This window comes from Carassius gibelio, chromosome B20 (genome assembly GCF_023724105.1).
Source record: "Carassius gibelio isolate Cgi1373 ecotype wild population from Czech Republic chromosome B20, carGib1.2-hapl.c, whole genome shotgun sequence".
Taxonomy (NCBI): domain Eukaryota; kingdom Metazoa; phylum Chordata; class Actinopteri; order Cypriniformes; family Cyprinidae; genus Carassius; species Carassius gibelio.
Window position 1 is genome coordinate 23,710,356 of NC_068415.1, and position 17,354 is coordinate 23,727,709.

Genomic DNA, 17,354 nt, shown 5'->3' on the forward strand with positions numbered 1-17,354 from the left:
GCATGAATACAGTCACTAAAGGTAAAGTTGATGCAGAAATGAAAGAGCAGATATTGTTTGACCTAAACCTAACCCACAACTGTGACATTCCAAGCCTGCGTGGCTTTCTTCTGAGAAACACCAAAGAAGAGATTTTAGGGAACTCTGCGTAGACTGCCACGCCGAATGAAATCTGTCCTCTTGTGTAAGGGTCTTTTTCCGCCTAGGCCATCAAGTAAGGGCAGGGCCTCAAGGGGCGCCTAAAAGGGGGTACGTGGCAGGCCGTCCTTAGACCCCTGCGCGCCGGCCCTCTCTGTCCCAATAATCACCTGTGTCACCACAAACAGCCCATCTGTCCCTCTCACCGCCTATGTGACCACTAACTGCCCTTCTGTCCACTGGTAATACAAAGACTGTGACCACAAGCAGTCTGTGTGTCCCCTTGACGAACTTTAAAACACATCCATCTGGAGTGTTATTTCCTGATAAAATGATGCAAGCCGTAGCAGTTTCTAACACATGGCTAACCTTCTTGAAATTCAACACAATGGTCAACGAATCTGCCAATAAACCTGTTCAGGTGGCTCCTCACTTACTCCCGAAGCACCCAGACGTGTTAAACCCTCGGAATTCGACTGACCACAAACAGCCTGTTTTTTTACAATAGGGTAGATTGTACGTGGCAAGTCCACATCTCAGCTTTCTGAAGAGATATCAAGCTAAAACTTGCTTTCCCATGCTAGTCTGGACACGTGCTACCCCTGTGGTGAGTTTCAAGAAGAATGGAGAAACTCTACAATTTGACCAACAAAAATCACCAAGAGACATTTTCGAGTTTCTCCTGTGCTCTTGAAACTTTGGGTTTGTTAGTTTGAGACTAGCACAGGAAGGCAGGTTTCAGCTTGATATCACGCTGCAAGTGTTTAATTCCGAGGTAAGTTAAGGGTAGCATTTCAGGAAACTCAGCATATACTGCCAGGCCGAATGAACTCTGTCCTCTTGTGTGTGGGACTTACGCAGATTGTCTATTTGCTTTCGGGCACATCACAGTATAAATATTTTCCCAAAAAGCACTATCGTTAGCCTGTGGAGTTTCTGTAGTGTAGTGGTCATCACATTCGCCTAACACGCGAAAGGTCCTCGGTTCAAAACCGAGCAGAAACAGCTGTCCTCTTTTGAAGAAATGTATAAACACCTTTGAGCCGACAGTTGGCTTCAGAAGGTTTAACGTTTATGCGCATATTGCCAAGCCTGCACAGAACGATTTCAGACTTCTTTAGGTAGTGGGTTTCCGTAGTGTAGTGGCTATCACGTTTGCCTCACACGCGAAAGGTCCCCAGTTCGAAACTGGGCGGGAACACTGCATCTCTTTTCACAATTGTTTAGGTGGGTTTCTGTTGAGGAGGAACTCAACGCTTCCAAGGCTTTGCGGCCAAGAGGCATGAGTACAGTCACTAAAGGTATAGTTGATGCAGAAATGAAAGAGCAGTCATTGTTTGACCTTAACCTATCCCACAACCGTGACATTCCAAGCCTGCGTGGCTTTCTTCTGAGGAACACGAAAAAAGAGATTTGTCTGAGTGGCCCTCTGTTGAGCAGCAGCTCTGCATCACGAAGGCCCTTCACTACACAGGTGTAGAGATTTCCTGATAAAATGATGCAAGCCGTAGCAGTTTCTAACACATGGCTAACCTTCTTGAAATTCAACACAATGGTCAACGAATCTGCCAATAAACCTGTTCAGGTGGCTCCTCACTTCCTCCCGAAGCACCCAGACGTGTTAAACCCTCGGAATTCGACTGACCACAAACAGCCTGTTTTTTTACAATAGGGTAGATTGTACGTGGCAAGTCCACATCTCAGCTTTCTGAAGAGATATCAAGCTAAAACTTGCTTTCCCATGCTAGTCTGGACACGTGCTACCCCTGTGGTGAGTTTCAAGAAGAATGGAGAAACTCTACAATTTGACCAACAAAAATCACCAAGAGACATTTTCGAGTTTCTCCTGTGCTCTTGAAACTTTGGGTTTGTTAGTTTGAGACTAGCACAGGAAGGCAGGTTTCAGCTTGATATCACGCTGCAAGTGTTTAATTCCGAGGTAAGTTAAGGGTAGCGTTTCAGGAAACTCAGCATATACTGCCAGGCCGAATGAACTCTGTCCTCTTGTGTGTGGGACTTACGCAGATTGTCTATTTGCTTTCGGGCACATCACAGTATAAATATTTTCCCAAAAAGCACTATCGTTAGCCTGTGGAGTTTCTGTAGTGTAGTGGTCATCACATTCGCCTAACACGCGAAAGGTCCTCGGTTCAAAACCGAGCAGAAACAGCTGTCCTCTTTTGAAGAAATGTATAAACACCTTTGAGCCGACAGTTGGCTTCAGAAGGTTTAACGTTTATGCGCATATTGCCAAGCCTGCACAGAACGATTTCAGACTTCTTTAGGTAGTGGGTTTCCGTAGTGTAGTGGCTATCACGTTCGCCTCACACGCGAAAGGTCCCCAGTTCGAAACTGGGCGGGAACACTGCATCTCTTTTCACAATTGTTTAGGTGGGTTTCTGTTGAGGAGGAACTCAACGCTTCCAAGGCTTTGCGGCCAAGAGGCATGAGTACAGTCACTAAAGGTATAGTTGATGCAGAAATGAAAGAGCAGTCATTGTTTGACCTTAACCTATCCCACAACCGTGACATTCCAAGCCTGCGTGGCTTTCTTCTGAGGAACACGAAAAAAGAGATTTGTCTGAGTGGCCCTCTGTTGAGCAGCAGCTCTGCATCACGAAGGCCCTTCACTACACAGGTGTAGAGATTTCCTGATAAAATGATGCAAGCCGTAGCAGTTTCTAACACATGGCTAACCTTCTTGAAATTCAACACAATGGTCAACGAATCTGCCAATAAACCTGTTCAGGTGGCTCCTCACTTCCTCCCGAAGCACCCAGACGTGTTAAACCCTCGGAATTCGACTGACCACAAACAGCCTGTTTTTTTACAATAGGGTAGATTGTACGTGGCAAGTCCACATCTCAGCTTTCTGAAGAGATATCAAGCTAAAACTTGCTTTCCCATGCTAGTCTGGACACGTGCTACCCCTGTGGTGAGTTTCAAGAAGAATGGAGAAACTCTACAATTTGACCAACAAAAATCACCAAGAGACATTTTCGAGTTTCTCCTGTGCTCTTGAAACTTTGGGTTTGTTAGTTTGAGACTAGCACAGGAAGGCAGGTTTCAGCTTGATATCACGCTGCAAGTGTTTAATTCCGAGGTAAGTTAAGGGTAGCGTTTCAGGAAACTCAGCATATACTGCCAGGCCGAATGAACTCTGTCCTCTTGTGTGTGGGACTTACGCAGATTGTCTATTTGCTTTCGGGCACATCACAGTATAAATATTTTCCCAAAAAGCACTATCGTTAGCCTGTGGAGTTTCTGTAGTGTAGTGGTCATCACATTCGCCTAACACGCGAAAGGTCCTCGGTTCAAAACCGAGCAGAAACAGCTGTCCTCTTTTGAAGAAATGTATAAACACCTTTGAGCCGACAGTTGGCTTCAGAAGGTTTAACGTTTATGCGCATATTGCCGAGCCTGCACAGAACGATTTCAGACCTCTTTAGGTAGTGGGTTTCCGTAGTGTAGTGGTTATCACGTTCGCCTCACACGCGAAAGGTCCCCAGTTCGAAACTGGGCGGGAACACTGCATCTCTTTTCACAATTGTTTAGGTGGGTTTCTGTTGAGGAGGAACTCAACGCTTCCAAGGCTTTGCGGCCAAGAGGCATGAGTACAGTCACTAAAGGTATAGTTGATGTAGATATGAAAGAGCAGTCATTGTTTGACCTTAACCTATCCCACAACCGTGACATTCCAAGCCTGCTTGGCTTTCTTCTGAGGAACACGAAAAAAGAGATTTGTCTGAGTGGCCCTCTGTTGAGCAGCAGCTCTGCATCACGAAGGCCCTTCTCTACACAGGTGTAGAGATTTCCTGATAAAATGATGCAAGCCGTAGCAGTTTCTAACACATGGATAACCTTCTTGAAATTCAACACAATGGTCAACGAATCTGCCAATAAACCTGTTCAGGTGGCTCCTCACTTACTCCCGAAGCACCCAGACGTGTTAAACCCTCGGAATTCGACTGACCACAAACAGCCTGTTTTTTTACAATAGGGTAGATTGAACGTGGCAAGTCCACATCTCAGCTTTCTGAAGAGATATCAAGCTAAAACTTGCTTTCCCATGCTAGTCTGGACACGTGCTACCCCTGTGGTGAGTTTCAAGAAGAATGGAGAAACTCTACAATTTGACCAACAAAAATCACCAAGAGACATTTTCGAGTTTCTCCTGTGCTCTTGAAACTTTGGGTTTGTTAGTTTGAGACTAGCACAGGAAGGCAGATTTCAGCTTGATATCACACTGCAAGTGTTTAATTCCGAGGTAAGTTAAGGGTAGCGTTTCAGGAAACTCAGCATATACTGCCAGGCCGAATGAACTCTGTCCTCTTGTGTGTGGGACTTACGCAGATTGTCTATTTGCTTTCGGGCACATCACAGTATAAATATTTTCCCAAAAAGCACTATCGTTAGCCTGTGGAGTTTCTGTAGTGTAGTGGTCATCACATTCGCCTAACACGCGAAAGGTCCTCGGTTCAAAACCGAGCAGAAACAGCTGTCCTCTTTTGAAGAAATGTATAAACACCTTTGAGCCGACAGTTGGCTTCAGAAGGTTTAACGTTTATGCACATATTGCCGAGCCTGCACAGAACGATTTCAGACTTCTTTAGGTAGTGGGTTTCCGTAGTGTAGTGGTTATCACGTTCGCCTCACACGTGAAAGGTCCCCAGTTCGAAACTGGGCGGGAACACTGCATCTCTTTTCACAATTGTTTAGGTGGGTTTCTGTTGAGGAGGAACTCAACGCTTCCAAGGCTTTGCGGCCAAGAGGCATGAGTACAGTCACTAAAGGTATAGTTGATGCAGAAATGAAAGAGCAGTCATTGTTTGACCTTAACCTATCCCACAACCGTGACATTCCAAGCCTGCTTGGCTTTCTTCTGAGGAACACGAAAAAAGAGATTTGTCTGAGTGGCCCTCTGTTGAGCAGCAGCTCTGCATCACGAAGGCCCTTCTCTACACAGGTGTAGAGATTTCCTGATAAAATGATGCAAGCCGTAGCAGTTTCTAACACATGGATAACCTTCTTGAAATTCAACACAATGGTCAACGAATCTGCCAATAAACCTGTTCAGGTGGCTCCTCACTTACTCCCGAAGCACCCAGACGTGTTAAACCCTCGGAATTCGACTGACCACAAACAGCCTGTTTTTTTACAATAGGGTAGATTGTACGTGGCAAGTCCACATCTCAGCTTTCTGAAGAGATATCAAGCTAAAACTTGCTTTCCCATGCTAGTCTGGACACGTGCTACCCCTGTGGTGAGTTTCAAGAAGAATGGAGAAACTCTACAATTTGACCAACAAAAATCACCAAGAGACATTTTCGAGTTTCTCCTGTGCTCTTGAAACTTTGGGTTTGTTAGTTTGAGACTAGCACAGGAAGGCAGATTTCAGCTTGATATCACACTGCAAGTGTTTAATTCCGAGGTAAGTTAAGGGTAGCGTTTCAGGAAACTCTGCATATACTGCCAGGCCGAATGAACTCTGTCCTCTTGTGTGTGGGACTTACGCAGATTGTCCCGCAGATAACTGGAGAATTGCTTGGTTTGCTGCTAAAAATAGAAGGTATTTGCAGACTGAAGAGCGCAACGGAATCTGTAATTTGATTCGCGCTCCACGATGCTTGCGATGAAAAGATCTGACACCTCTTTGGCTGCAGGCTTCAATAGTGTAGAGGTTATCACGGTCAAAATCGTTCAGGTGGGTTTCTGTTGAGGAGGAACTCAACGCTTCCAAGGCTTTGCGGCCAAGAGGCATGAATACAGTCACTAAAGGTAAAGTTGATGCAGAAATGAAAGAGCAGATATTGTTTGACCTAAACCTAACCCACAACTGTGACATTCCAAGCCTGCGTGGCTTTCTTCTGAGAAACACCAAAGAAGAGATTTTAGGGAACTCTGCGTAGACTGCCACGCCGAATGAAATCTGTCCTCTTGTGTAAGGGTCTTTTTCCGCCTAGGCCATCAAGTAAGGGCAGGGCCTCAAGGGGCGCCTAAAAGGGGGTACGTGGCAGGCCGTCCTTAGACCCCTGCGCGCCGGCCCTCTCTGTCCCAATAATCACCTGTGTCACCACAAACAGCCCATCTGTCCCTCTCACCGCCTATGTGACCACTAACTGCCCTTCTGTCCACTGGTAATACAAAGACTGTGACCACAAGCAGTCTGTGTGTCCCCTTGACGAACTTTAAAACACATCCATCTGGAGTGTTATTTCCTGATAAAATGATGCAAGCCGTAGCAGTTTCTAACACATGGCTAACCTTCTTGAAATTCAACACAATGGTCAACGAATCTGCCAATAAACCTGTTCAGGTGGCTCCTCACTTACTCCCGAAGCACCCAGACGTGTTAAACCCTCGGAATTCGACTGACCACAAACAGCCTGTTTTTTTACAATAGGGTAGATTGTACGTGGCAAGTCCACATCTCAGCTTTCTGAAGAGATATCAAGCTAAAACTTGCTTTCCCATGCTAGTCTGGACACGTGCTACCCCTGTGGTGAGTTTCAAGAAGAATGGAGAAACTCTACAATTTGACCAACAAAAATCACCAAGAGACATTTTCGAGTTTCTCCTGTGCTCTTGAAACTTTGGGTTTGTTAGTTTGAGACTAGCACAGGAAGGCAGGTTTCAGCTTGATATCACGCTGCAAGTGTTTAATTCCGAGGTAAGTTAAGGGTAGCGTTTCAGGAAACTCAGCATATACTGCCAGGCCGAATGAACTCTGTCCTCTTGTGTGTGGGACTTACGCAGATTGTCTATTTGCTTTCGGGCACATCACAGTATAAATATTTTCCAAAAAAGCACTATCGTTAGCCTGTGGAGTTTCTGTAGTGTAGTGGTCATCACATTCGCCTAACACGCGAAAGGTCCTCGGTTCAAAACCGAGCAGAAACAGCTGTCCTCTTTTGAAGAAATGTATAAACACCTTTGAGCCGACAGTTGGCTTCAGAAGGTTTAACGTTTATGCGCATATTGCCGAGCCTGCACAGAACGATTTCAGACTTCTTTAGGTAGTAGGTTTCCGTAGTGTAGTGGTTATCACGTTCGCCTCACACGCGAAAGGTCCCCAGTTCGAAACTGGGCGGGAACACTGCATCTCTTTTCACAATTGTTTAGGTGGGTTTCTGTTGAGGAGGAACTCAACGCTTCCAAGGCTTTGCGGCCAAGAGGCATGAGTACAGTCACTAAAGGTATAGTTGATGCAGAAATGAAAGAGCAGTCATTGTTTGACCTTAACCTATCCCACAACCGTGACATTCCAAGCCTGCGTGGCTTTCTTCTGAGGAACACGAAAAAAGAGATTTGTCTGAGTGGCCCTCTGTTGAGCAGCAGCTCTGCATCACGAAGGCCCTTCTCTACACAGGTGTAGAGATTTCCTGATAAAATGATGCAAGCCGTAGCAGTTTCTAACACATGGCTAACCTTCTTGAAATTCAACACAATGGTCAACGAATCTGTCAATAAACCTGTTCAGGTGGCTCCTCACTTACTCCCGAAGCACCCAGACGTGTTAAACCCTCGGAATTCGACTGACCACAAACAGCCTGTTTTTTTACAATAGGGTAGATTGTACGTGGCAAGTCCACATCTCAGCTTTCTGAAGAGATATCAAGCTAAAACTTGCTTTCCCATGCTAGTCTGGACACGTGCTACCCCTGTGGTGAGTTTCAAGAAGAATGGAGAAACTCTACAAAAATCACCAAGAGACATTTTCGAGTTTCTCCTGTGCTCTTGAAACTTTGGGTTTGTTAGTTTGAGACTAGCACAGGAAGGCAGGTTTCAGCTTGATATCACGCTGCAAGTGTTTAATTCCGAGGTAAGTTAAGGGTAGCGTTTCAGGAAACTCAGCATATACTGCCAGGCCGAATGAACTCTGTCCTCTTGTGTGTGGGACTTACGCAGATTGTCTATTTGCTTTCGGGCACATCACAGTATAAATATTTTCCAAAAAAGCACTATCGTTAGCCTGTGGAGTTTCTGTAGTGTAGTGGTCATCACATTCGCCTAACACGCGAAAGGTCCTCGGTTCAAAACCGAGCAGAAACAGCTGTCCTCTTTTGAAGAAATGTATAAACACCTTTGAGCCGACAGTTGGCTTCAGAAGGTTTAACGTTTATGCGCATATTGCCGAGCCTGCACAGAACGATTTCAGACTTCTTTAGGTAGTAGGTTTCCGTAGTGTAGTGGTTATCACGTTCGCCTCACACGCGAAAGGTCCCCAGTTCGAAACTGGGCGGGAACACTGCATCTCTTTTCACAATTGTTTAGGTGGGTTTCTGTTGAGGAGGAACTCAACGCTTCCAAGGCTTTGCGGCCAAGAGGCATGAGTACAGTCACTAAAGGTATAGTTGATGCAGAAATGAAAGAGCAGTCATTGTTTGACCTTAACCTATCCCACAACCGTGACATTCCAAGCCTGCGTGGCTTTCTTCTGAGGAACACGAAAAAAGAGATTTGTCTGAGTGGCCCTCTGTTGAGCAGCAGCTCTGCATCACGAAGGCCCTTCTCTACACAGGTGTAGAGATTTCCTGATAAAATGATGCAAGCCGTAGCAGTTTCTAACACATGGCTAACCTTCTTGAAATTCAACACAATGGTCAACGAATCTGTCAATAAACCTGTTCAGGTGGCTCCTCACTTACTCCCGAAGCACCCAGACGTGTTAAACCCTCGGAATTCGACTGACCACAAACAGCCTGTTTTTTTACAATAGGGTAGATTGTACGTGGCAAGTCCACATCTCAGCTTTCTGAAGAGATATCAAGCTAAAACTTGCTTTCCCATGCTAGTCTGGACACGTGCTACCCCTGTGGTGAGTTTCAAGAAGAATGGAGAAACTCTACAAAAATCACCAAGAGACATTTTCGAGTTTCTCCTGTGCTCTTGAAACTTTGGGTTTGTTAGTTTGAGACTAGCACAGGAAGGCAGGTTTCAGCTTGATATCACGCTGCAAGTGTTTAATTCCGAGGTAAGTTAAGGGTAGCGTTTCAGGAAACTCAGCATATACTGCCAGGCCGAATGAACTCTGTCCTCTTGTGTGTGGGACTTACGCAGATTGTCTATTTGCTTTCGGGCACATCACAGTATAAATATTTTCCCAAAAAGCACTATCGTTAGCCTGTGGAGTTTCTGTAGTGTAGTGGTCATCACATTCGCCTAACACGCGAAAGGTCCTCGGTTCAAAACCGAGCAGAAACAGCTGTCCTCTTTTGAAGAAATGTATAAACACCTTTGAGCCGACAGTTGGCTTCAGAAGGTTTAACGTTTATGCGCATATTGCCGAGCCTGCACAGAACGATTTCAGACCTCTTTAGGTAGTGGGTTTCCGTAGTGTAGTGGTTATCACGTTCGCCTCACACGCGAAAGGTCCCCAGTTCGAAACTGGGCGGGAACACTGCATCTCTTTTCACAATTGTTTAGGTGGGTTTCTGTTGAGGAGGAACTCAACGCTTCCAAGGCTTTGCGGCCAAGAGGCATGAGTACAGTCACTAAAGGTATAGTTGATGTAGATATGAAAGAGCAGTCATTGTTTGACCTTAACCTATCCCACAACCGTGACATTCCAAGCCTGCTTGGCTTTCTTCTGAGGAACACGAAAAAAGAGATTTGTCTGAGTGGCCCTCTGTTGAGCAGCAGCTCTGCATCACGAAGGCCCTTCTCTACACAGGTGTAGAGATTTCCTGATAAAATGATGCAAGCCGTAGCAGTTTCTAACACATGGCTAACCTTCTTGAAATTCAACACAATGGTCAACGAATCTGCCAATAAACCTGTTCAGGTGGCTCATCACTTACTCCCGAAGCACCCAGACGTGTTAAACCCTCGGAATTCGACTGACCACAAACAGCCTGTTTTTTTACAATAGGGTAGATTGTACGTGGCAAGTCCACATCTCAGCTTTCTGAAGAGATATCAAGCTAAAACTTGCTTTCCCATGCTAGTCTGGACACGTGCTACCCCTGTGGTGAGTTTCAAGAAGATTGGAGAAACTCTACAATTTGACCAACAAAAATCACCAAGAGACATTTTCGAGTTTCTCCTGTGCTCTTGAAACTTTGGGTTTGTTAGTTTGAGACTAGCACAGGAAGGCAGGTTTCAGCTTGATATCACGCTGCAAGTGTTTAATTCCGAGGTAAGTTAAGGGTAGCGTTTCAGGAAACTCAGCATATACTGCCAGGCCGAATGAACTCTGTCCTCTTGTGTGTGGGACTTACGCAGATTGTCCCGCAGATTACTGGAGAATTGCTTGGTTTGCTGCTAAAAATAGAAGGTATTTGCAGACTGAAGAGCGCAACGGAATCTGTAATTTGATTCGCGCTCCACGATGCTTGCGATGAAAAGATCTGACACCTCTTTGGCTGCAGGCTTCAATAGTGTAGAGGTTATCACGGTCAAAATCGTTCAGGTGGGTTTCTGTTGAGGAGGAACTCAACGCTTCCAAGGCTTTGCGGCCAAGAGGCATGAATACAGTCACTAAAGGTAAAGTTGATGCAGAAATGAAAGAGCAGATATTGTTTGACCTAAACCTAACCCACAACTGTGACATTCCAAGCCTGCGTGGCTTTCTTCTGAGAAACACCAAAGAAGAGATTTTAGGGAACTCTGCGTAGACTGCCACGCCGAATGAAATCTGTCCTCTTGTGTAAGGGTCTTTTTCCGCCTAGGCCATCAAGTAAGGGCAGGGCCTCAAGGGGCGCCTAAAAGGGGGTACGTGGCAGGCCGTCCTTAGACCCCTGCGCGCCGGCCCTCTCTGTCCCAATAATCACCTGTGTCACCACAAACAGCCCATCTGTCCCTCTCACCGCCTATGTGACCACTAACTGCCCTTCTGTCCACTGGTAATACAAAGACTGTGACCACAAGCAGTCTGTGTGTCCCCTTGACGAACTTTAAAACACATCCATCTGGAGTGTTATTTCCTGATAAAATGATGCAAGCCGTAGCAGTTTCTAACACATGGCTAACCTTCTTGAAATTCAACACAATGGTCAACGAATCTGCCAATAAACCTGTTCAGGTGGCTCCTCACTTACTCCCGAAGCACCCAGACGTGTTAAACCCTCGGAATTCGACTGACCACAAACAGCCTGTTTTTTTACAATAGGGTAGATTGTACGTGGCAAGTCCACATCTCAGCTTTCTGAAGAGATATCAAGCTAAAACTTGCTTTCCCATGCTAGTCTGGACACGTGCTACCCCTGTGGTGAGTTTCAAGAAGAATGGAGAAACTCTACAATTTGACCAACAAAAATCACCAAGAGACATTTTCGAGTTTCTCCTGTGCTCTTGAAACTTTGGGTTTGTTAGTTTGAGACTAGCACAGGAAGGCAGGTTTCAGCTTGATATCACGCTGCAAGTGTTTAATTCCGAGGTAAGTTAAGGGTAGCATTTCAGGAAACTCAGCATATACTGCCAGGCCGAATGAACTCTGTCCTCTTGTGTGTGGGACTTACGCAGATTGTCTATTTGCTTTCGGGCACATCACAGTATAAATATTTTCCCAAAAAGCACTATCGTTAGCCTGTGGAGTTTCTGTAGTGTAGTGGTCATCACATTCGCCTAACACGCGAAAGGTCCTCGGTTCAAAACCGAGCAGAAACAGCTGTCCTCTTTTGAAGAAATGTATAAACACCTTTGAGCCGACAGTTGGCTTCAGAAGGTTTAACGTTTATGCGCATATTGCCAAGCCTGCACAGAACGATTTCAGACTTCTTTAGGTAGTGGGTTTCCGTAGTGTAGTGGCTATCACGTTCGCCTCACACGCGAAAGGTCCCCAGTTCGAAACTGGGCGGGAACACTGCATCTCTTTTCACAATTGTTTAGGTGGGTTTCTGTTGAGGAGGAACTCAACGCTTCCAAGGCTTTGCGGCCAAGAGGCATGAGTACAGTCACTAAAGGTATAGTTGATGCAGAAATGAAAGAGCAGTCATTGTTTGACCTTAACCTATCCCACAACCGTGACATTCCAAGCCTGCGTGGCTTTCTTCTGAGGAACACGAAAAAAGAGATTTGTCTGAGTGGCCCTCTGTTGAGCAGCAGCTCTGCATCACGAAGGCCCTTCACTACACAGGTGTAGAGATTTCCTGATAAAATGATGCAAGCCGTAGCAGTTTCTAACACATGGCTAACCTTCTTGAAATTCAACACAATGGTCAACGAATCTGCCAATAAACCTGTTCAGGTGGCTCCTCACTTCCTCCCGAAGCACCCAGACGTGTTAAACCCTCGGAATTCGACTGACCACAAACAGCCTGTTTTTTTACAATAGGGTAGATTGTACGTGGCAAGTCCACATCTCAGCTTTCTGAAGAGATATCAAGCTAAAACTTGCTTTCCCATGCTAGTCTGGACACGTGCTACCCCTGTGGTGAGTTTCAAGAAGAATGGAGAAACTCTACAATTTGACCAACAAAAATCACCAAGAGACATTTTCGAGTTTCTCCTGTGCTCTTGAAACTTTGGGTTTGTTAGTTTGAGACTAGCACAGGAAGGCAGGTTTCAGCTTGATATCACGCTGCAAGTGTTTAATTCCGAGGTAAGTTAAGGGTAGCGTTTCAGGAAACTCAGCATATACTGCCAGGCCGAATGAACTCTGTCCTCTTGTGTGTGGGACTTACGCAGATTGTCTATTTGCTTTCGGGCACATCACAGTATAAATATTTTCCCAAAAAGCACTATCGTTAGCCTGTGGAGTTTCTGTAGTGTAGTGGTCATCACATTCGCCTAACACGCGAAAGGTCCTCGGTTCAAAACCGAGCAGAAACAGCTGTCCTCTTTTGAAGAAATGTATAAACACCTTTGAGCCGACAGTTGGCTTCAGAAGGTTTAACGTTTATGCGCATATTGCCGAGCCTGCACAGAACGATTTCAGACCTCTTTAGGTAGTGGGTTTCCGTAGTGTAGTGGTTATCACGTTCGCCTCACACGCGAAAGGTCCCCAGTTCGAAACTGGGCGGGAACACTGCATCTCTTTTCACAATTGTTTAGGTGGGTTTCTGTTGAGGAGGAACTCAACGCTTCCAAGGCTTTGCGGCCAAGAGGCATGAGTACAGTCACTAAAGGTATAGTTGATGTAGATATGAAAGAGCAGTCATTGTTTGACCTTAACCTATCCCACAACCGTGACATTCCAAGCCTGCTTGGCTTTCTTCTGAGGAACACGAAAAAAGAGATTTGTCTGAGTGGCCCTCTGTTGAGCAGCAGCTCTGCATCACGAAGGCCCTTCTCTACACAGGTGTAGAGATTTCCTGATAAAATGATGCAAGCCGTAGCAGTTTCTAACACATGGATAACCTTCTTGAAATTCAACACAATGGTCAACGAATCTGCCAATAAACCTGTTCAGGTGGCTCCTCACTTACTCCCGAAGCACCCAGACGTGTTAAACCCTCGGAATTCGACTGACCACAAACAGCCTGTTTTTTTACAATAGGGTAGATTGAACGTGGCAAGTCCACATCTCAGCTTTCTGAAGAGATATCAAGCTAAAACTTGCTTTCCCATGCTAGTCTGGACACGTGCTACCCCTGTGGTGAGTTTCAAGAAGAATGGAGAAACTCTACAATTTGACCAACAAAAATCACCAAGAGACATTTTCGAGTTTCTCCTGTGCTCTTGAAACTTTGGGTTTGTTAGTTTGAGACTAGCACAGGAAGGCAGATTTCAGCTTGATATCACACTGCAAGTGTTTAATTCCGAGGTAAGTTAAGGGTAGCGTTTCAGGAAACTCTGCATATACTGCCAGGCCGAATGAACTCTGTCCTCTTGTGTGTGGGACTTACGCAGATTGTCTATTTGCTTTCGGGCACATCACAGTATAAATATTTTCCCAAAAAGCACTATCGTTAGCCTGTGGAGTTTCTGTAGTGTAGTGGTCATCACATTCGCCTAACACGCGAAAGGTCCTCGGTTCAAAACCGAGCAGAAACAGCTGTTCTCTTTTGAAGAAATGTATAAACACCTTTGAGCCGACAGTTGGCTTCAGAAGGTTTAACGTTTATGCACATATTGCCGAGCCTGCACAGAACGATTTCAGACTTCTTTAGGTAGTGGGTTTCCGTAGTGTAGTGGTTATCACGTTCGCCTCACACGCGAAAGGTCCCCAGTTCGAAACTGGGCGGGAACACTGCATCTCTTTTCACAATTGTTTAGGTGGGTTTCTGTTGAGGAGGAACTCAACGCTTCCAAGGCTTTGCGGCCAAGAGGCATGAGTACAGTCACTAAAGGTATAGTTGATGCAGAAATGAAAGAGCAGTCATTGTTTGACCTTAACCTATCCCACAACCGTGACATTCCAAGCCTGCTTGGCTTTCTTCTGAGGAACACGAAAAAAGAGATTTGTCTGAGTGGCCCTCTGTTGAGCAGCAGCTCTGCATCACGAAGGCCCTTCTCTACACAGGTGTAGAGATTTCCTGATAAAATGATGCAAGCCGTAGCAGTTTCTAACACATGGATAACCTTCTTGAAATTCAACACAATGGTCAACGAATCTGCCAATAAACCTGTTCAGGTGGCTCCTCACTTACTCCCGAAGCACCCAGACGTGTTAAACCCTCGGAATTCGACTGACCACAAACAGCCTGTTTTTTTACAATAGGGTAGATTGTACGTGGCAAGTCCACATCTCAGCTTTCTGAAGAGATATCAAGCTAAAACTTGCTTTCCCATGCTAGTCTGGACACGTGCTACCCCTGTGGTGAGTTTCAAGAAGAATGGAGAAACTCTACAATTTGACCAACAAAAATCACCAAGAGACATTTTCGAGTTTCTCCTGTGCTCTTGAAACTTTGGGTTTGTTAGTTTGAGACTAGCACAGGAAGGCAGATTTCAGCTTGATATCACACTGCAAGTGTTTAATTCCGAGGTAAGTTAAGGGTAGCGTTTCAGGAAACTCTGCATATACTGCCAGGCCGAATGAACTCTGTCCTCTTGTGTGTGGGACTTACGCAGATTGTCCCGCAGATAACTGGAGAATTGCTTGGTTTGCTGCTAAAAATAGAAGGTATTTGCAGACTGAAGAGCGCAACGGAATCTGTAATTTGATTCGCGCTCCACGATGCTTGCGATGAAAAGATCTGACACCTCTTTGGCTGCAGGCTTCAATAGTGTAGAGGTTATCACGGTCAAAATCGTTCAGGTGGGTTTCTGTTGAGGAGGAACTCAACGCTTCCAAGGCTTTGCGGCCAAGAGGCATGAATACAGTCACTAAAGGTAAAGTTGATGCAGAAATGAAAGAGCAGATATTGTTTGACCTAAACCTAACCCACAACTGTGACATTCCAAGCCTGCGTGGCTTTCTTCTGAGAAACACCAAAGAAGAGATTTTAGGGAACTCTGCGTAGACTGCCACGCCGAATGAAATCTGTCCTCTTGTGTAAGGGTCTTTTTCCGCCTAGGCCATCAAGTAAGGGCAGGGCCTCAAGGGGCGCCTAAAAGGGGGTACGTGGCAGGCCGTCCTTAGACCCCTGCGCGCCGGCCCTCTCTGTCCCAATAATCACCTGTGTCACCACAAACAGCCCATCTGTCCCTCTCACCGCCTATGTGACCACTAACTGCCCTTCTGTCCACTGGTAATACAAAGACTGTGACCACAAGCAGTCTGTGTGTCCCCTTGACGAACTTTAAAACACATCCATCTGGAGTGTTATTTCCTGATAAAATGATGCAAGCCGTAGCAGTTTCTAACACATGGCTAACCTTCTTGAAATTCAACACAATGGTCAATGAATCTGCCAATAAACCTGTTCAGGTGGCTCCTCACTTACTCCCGAAGCACCCAGACGTGTTAAACCCTCGGAATTCGACTGACCACAAACAGCCTGTTTTTTTACAATAGGGTAGATTGTACGTGGCAAGTCCACATCTCAGCTTTCTGAAGAGATATCAAGCTAAAACTTGCTTTCCCATGCTAGTCTGGACACGTGCTACCCCTGTGGTGAGTTTCAAGAAGAATGGAGAAACTCTACATTTTGACCAACAAAAATCACCAAGAGACATTTTCGAGTTTCTCCTGTGCTCTTGAAACTTTGGGTTTGTTAGTTTGAGACTAGCACAGGAAGGCAGGTTTCAGCTTGATATCACGCTGCAAGTGTTTAATTCCGAGGTAAGTTAAGGGTAGCGTTTCAGGAAACTCAGCATATACTGCCAGGCCGAATGAACTCTGTCCTCTTGTGTGTGGGACTTACGCAGATTGTCTATTTGCTTTCGGGCACATCACAGTATAAATATTTTCCAAAAAAGCACTATCGTTAGCCTGTGGAGTTTCTGTAGTGTAGTGGTCATCACATTCGCCTAACACGCGAAAGGTCCTCGGTTCAAAACCGAGCAGAAACAGCTGTCCTCTTTTGAAGAAATGTATAAACACCTTTGAGCCGACAGTTGGCTTCAGAAGGTTTAACGTTTATGCGCATATTGCCGAGCCTGCACAGAACGATTTCAGACTTCTTTAGGTAGTAGGTTTCCGTAGTGTAGTGGTTATCACGTTCGCCTCACATGCGAAAGGTCCCCAGTTCGAAACTGGGCGGGAACACTGCATCTCTTTTCACAATTGTTTAGGTGGGTTTCTGTTGAGGAGGAACTCAACGCTTCCAAGGCTTTGCGGCCAAGAGGCATGAGTACAGTCACTAAAGGTATAGTTGATGCAGAAATTAAAGAGCAGTCATTGTTTGACCTTAACCTATCCCACAACCGTGACATTCCAAGCCTGCGTGGCTTTCTTCTGAGGAACACGAAAAAAGAGATTTGTCTGAGTGGCCCTCTGTTGAGCAGCAGCTCTGCATCACGAAGGCCCTTCTCTACACAGGTGTAGAGATTTCCTGATAAAATGATGCAAGCCGTAGCAGTTTCTAACACATGGCTAACCTTCTTGAAATTCAACACAATGGTCAACGAATCTGTCAATAAACCTGTTCAGGTGGCTCCTCACTTACTCCCGAAGCACCCAGACGTGTTAAACCCTCGGAATTCGACTGACCACAAACAGCCTGTTTTTTTACAATAGGGTAGATTGTACGTGGCAAGTCCACATCTCAGCTTTCTGAAGAGATATCAAGCTAAAACTTGCTTTCCCATGCTAGTCTGGACACGTGCTACCCCTGTGGTGAGTTTCAAGAAGAATGGAGAAACTCTACAAAAATCACCAAGAGACATTTTCGAGTTTCTCCTGTGCTCTTGAAACTTTGGGTTTGTTAGTTTGAGACTAGCACAGGAAG

General features: G+C 45.5%; 22 non-coding genes across 22 annotated transcripts; all 22 read left to right on the plus strand.

The window, feature by feature from the left end:
* Positions 1-1,070: 1,070 nt before the first annotated feature.
* Positions 1,071-1,143, plus strand: trnav-aac (transfer RNA valine (anticodon AAC)). The gene has a single exon. It is a non-coding gene; the product is annotated as a tRNA-Val (tRNA).
* A 123-nt stretch (positions 1,144-1,266) lies between these two features.
* On the plus strand, positions 1,267-1,339 carry trnav-cac (transfer RNA valine (anticodon CAC)). The gene has a single exon. It is a non-coding gene; the product is annotated as a tRNA-Val (tRNA).
* Positions 1,340-2,234: 895 nt separating this feature from the next.
* On the plus strand, positions 2,235-2,307 carry trnav-aac (transfer RNA valine (anticodon AAC)). The gene has a single exon. It is a non-coding gene; the product is annotated as a tRNA-Val (tRNA).
* Positions 2,308-2,430: 123 nt separating this feature from the next.
* On the plus strand, positions 2,431-2,503 carry trnav-cac (transfer RNA valine (anticodon CAC)). The gene has a single exon. It is a non-coding gene; the product is annotated as a tRNA-Val (tRNA).
* Positions 2,504-3,398: 895 nt separating this feature from the next.
* On the plus strand, positions 3,399-3,471 carry trnav-aac (transfer RNA valine (anticodon AAC)). The gene has a single exon. It is a non-coding gene; the product is annotated as a tRNA-Val (tRNA).
* A 123-nt stretch (positions 3,472-3,594) lies between these two features.
* Positions 3,595-3,667, plus strand: trnav-cac (transfer RNA valine (anticodon CAC)). Its single transcript has one exon. It is a non-coding gene; the product is annotated as a tRNA-Val (tRNA).
* An 895-nt stretch (positions 3,668-4,562) lies between these two features.
* trnav-aac (transfer RNA valine (anticodon AAC)) lies at positions 4,563-4,635 on the plus strand. The gene has a single exon. It is a non-coding gene; the product is annotated as a tRNA-Val (tRNA).
* A 123-nt stretch (positions 4,636-4,758) lies between these two features.
* On the plus strand, positions 4,759-4,831 carry trnav-cac (transfer RNA valine (anticodon CAC)). Its single transcript has one exon. It is a non-coding gene; the product is annotated as a tRNA-Val (tRNA).
* Positions 4,832-6,965: 2,134 nt separating this feature from the next.
* trnav-aac (transfer RNA valine (anticodon AAC)) lies at positions 6,966-7,038 on the plus strand. Its single transcript has one exon. It is a non-coding gene; the product is annotated as a tRNA-Val (tRNA).
* A 123-nt stretch (positions 7,039-7,161) lies between these two features.
* trnav-cac (transfer RNA valine (anticodon CAC)) lies at positions 7,162-7,234 on the plus strand. The gene has a single exon. It is a non-coding gene; the product is annotated as a tRNA-Val (tRNA).
* Positions 7,235-8,117: 883 nt separating this feature from the next.
* On the plus strand, positions 8,118-8,190 carry trnav-aac (transfer RNA valine (anticodon AAC)). The gene has a single exon. It is a non-coding gene; the product is annotated as a tRNA-Val (tRNA).
* A 123-nt stretch (positions 8,191-8,313) lies between these two features.
* Positions 8,314-8,386, plus strand: trnav-cac (transfer RNA valine (anticodon CAC)). The gene has a single exon. It is a non-coding gene; the product is annotated as a tRNA-Val (tRNA).
* Positions 8,387-9,269: 883 nt separating this feature from the next.
* trnav-aac (transfer RNA valine (anticodon AAC)) lies at positions 9,270-9,342 on the plus strand. Its single transcript has one exon. It is a non-coding gene; the product is annotated as a tRNA-Val (tRNA).
* A 123-nt stretch (positions 9,343-9,465) lies between these two features.
* On the plus strand, positions 9,466-9,538 carry trnav-cac (transfer RNA valine (anticodon CAC)). The gene has a single exon. It is a non-coding gene; the product is annotated as a tRNA-Val (tRNA).
* A 2,134-nt stretch (positions 9,539-11,672) lies between these two features.
* Positions 11,673-11,745, plus strand: trnav-aac (transfer RNA valine (anticodon AAC)). Its single transcript has one exon. It is a non-coding gene; the product is annotated as a tRNA-Val (tRNA).
* Positions 11,746-11,868: 123 nt separating this feature from the next.
* Positions 11,869-11,941, plus strand: trnav-cac (transfer RNA valine (anticodon CAC)). Its single transcript has one exon. It is a non-coding gene; the product is annotated as a tRNA-Val (tRNA).
* An 895-nt stretch (positions 11,942-12,836) lies between these two features.
* trnav-aac (transfer RNA valine (anticodon AAC)) lies at positions 12,837-12,909 on the plus strand. The gene has a single exon. It is a non-coding gene; the product is annotated as a tRNA-Val (tRNA).
* Positions 12,910-13,032: 123 nt separating this feature from the next.
* On the plus strand, positions 13,033-13,105 carry trnav-cac (transfer RNA valine (anticodon CAC)). The gene has a single exon. It is a non-coding gene; the product is annotated as a tRNA-Val (tRNA).
* An 895-nt stretch (positions 13,106-14,000) lies between these two features.
* trnav-aac (transfer RNA valine (anticodon AAC)) lies at positions 14,001-14,073 on the plus strand. Its single transcript has one exon. It is a non-coding gene; the product is annotated as a tRNA-Val (tRNA).
* Positions 14,074-14,196: 123 nt separating this feature from the next.
* Positions 14,197-14,269, plus strand: trnav-cac (transfer RNA valine (anticodon CAC)). Its single transcript has one exon. It is a non-coding gene; the product is annotated as a tRNA-Val (tRNA).
* Positions 14,270-16,403: 2,134 nt separating this feature from the next.
* Positions 16,404-16,476, plus strand: trnav-aac (transfer RNA valine (anticodon AAC)). Its single transcript has one exon. It is a non-coding gene; the product is annotated as a tRNA-Val (tRNA).
* A 123-nt stretch (positions 16,477-16,599) lies between these two features.
* Positions 16,600-16,672, plus strand: trnav-cac (transfer RNA valine (anticodon CAC)). The gene has a single exon. It is a non-coding gene; the product is annotated as a tRNA-Val (tRNA).
* Positions 16,673-17,354: the final 682 nt, after the last annotated feature.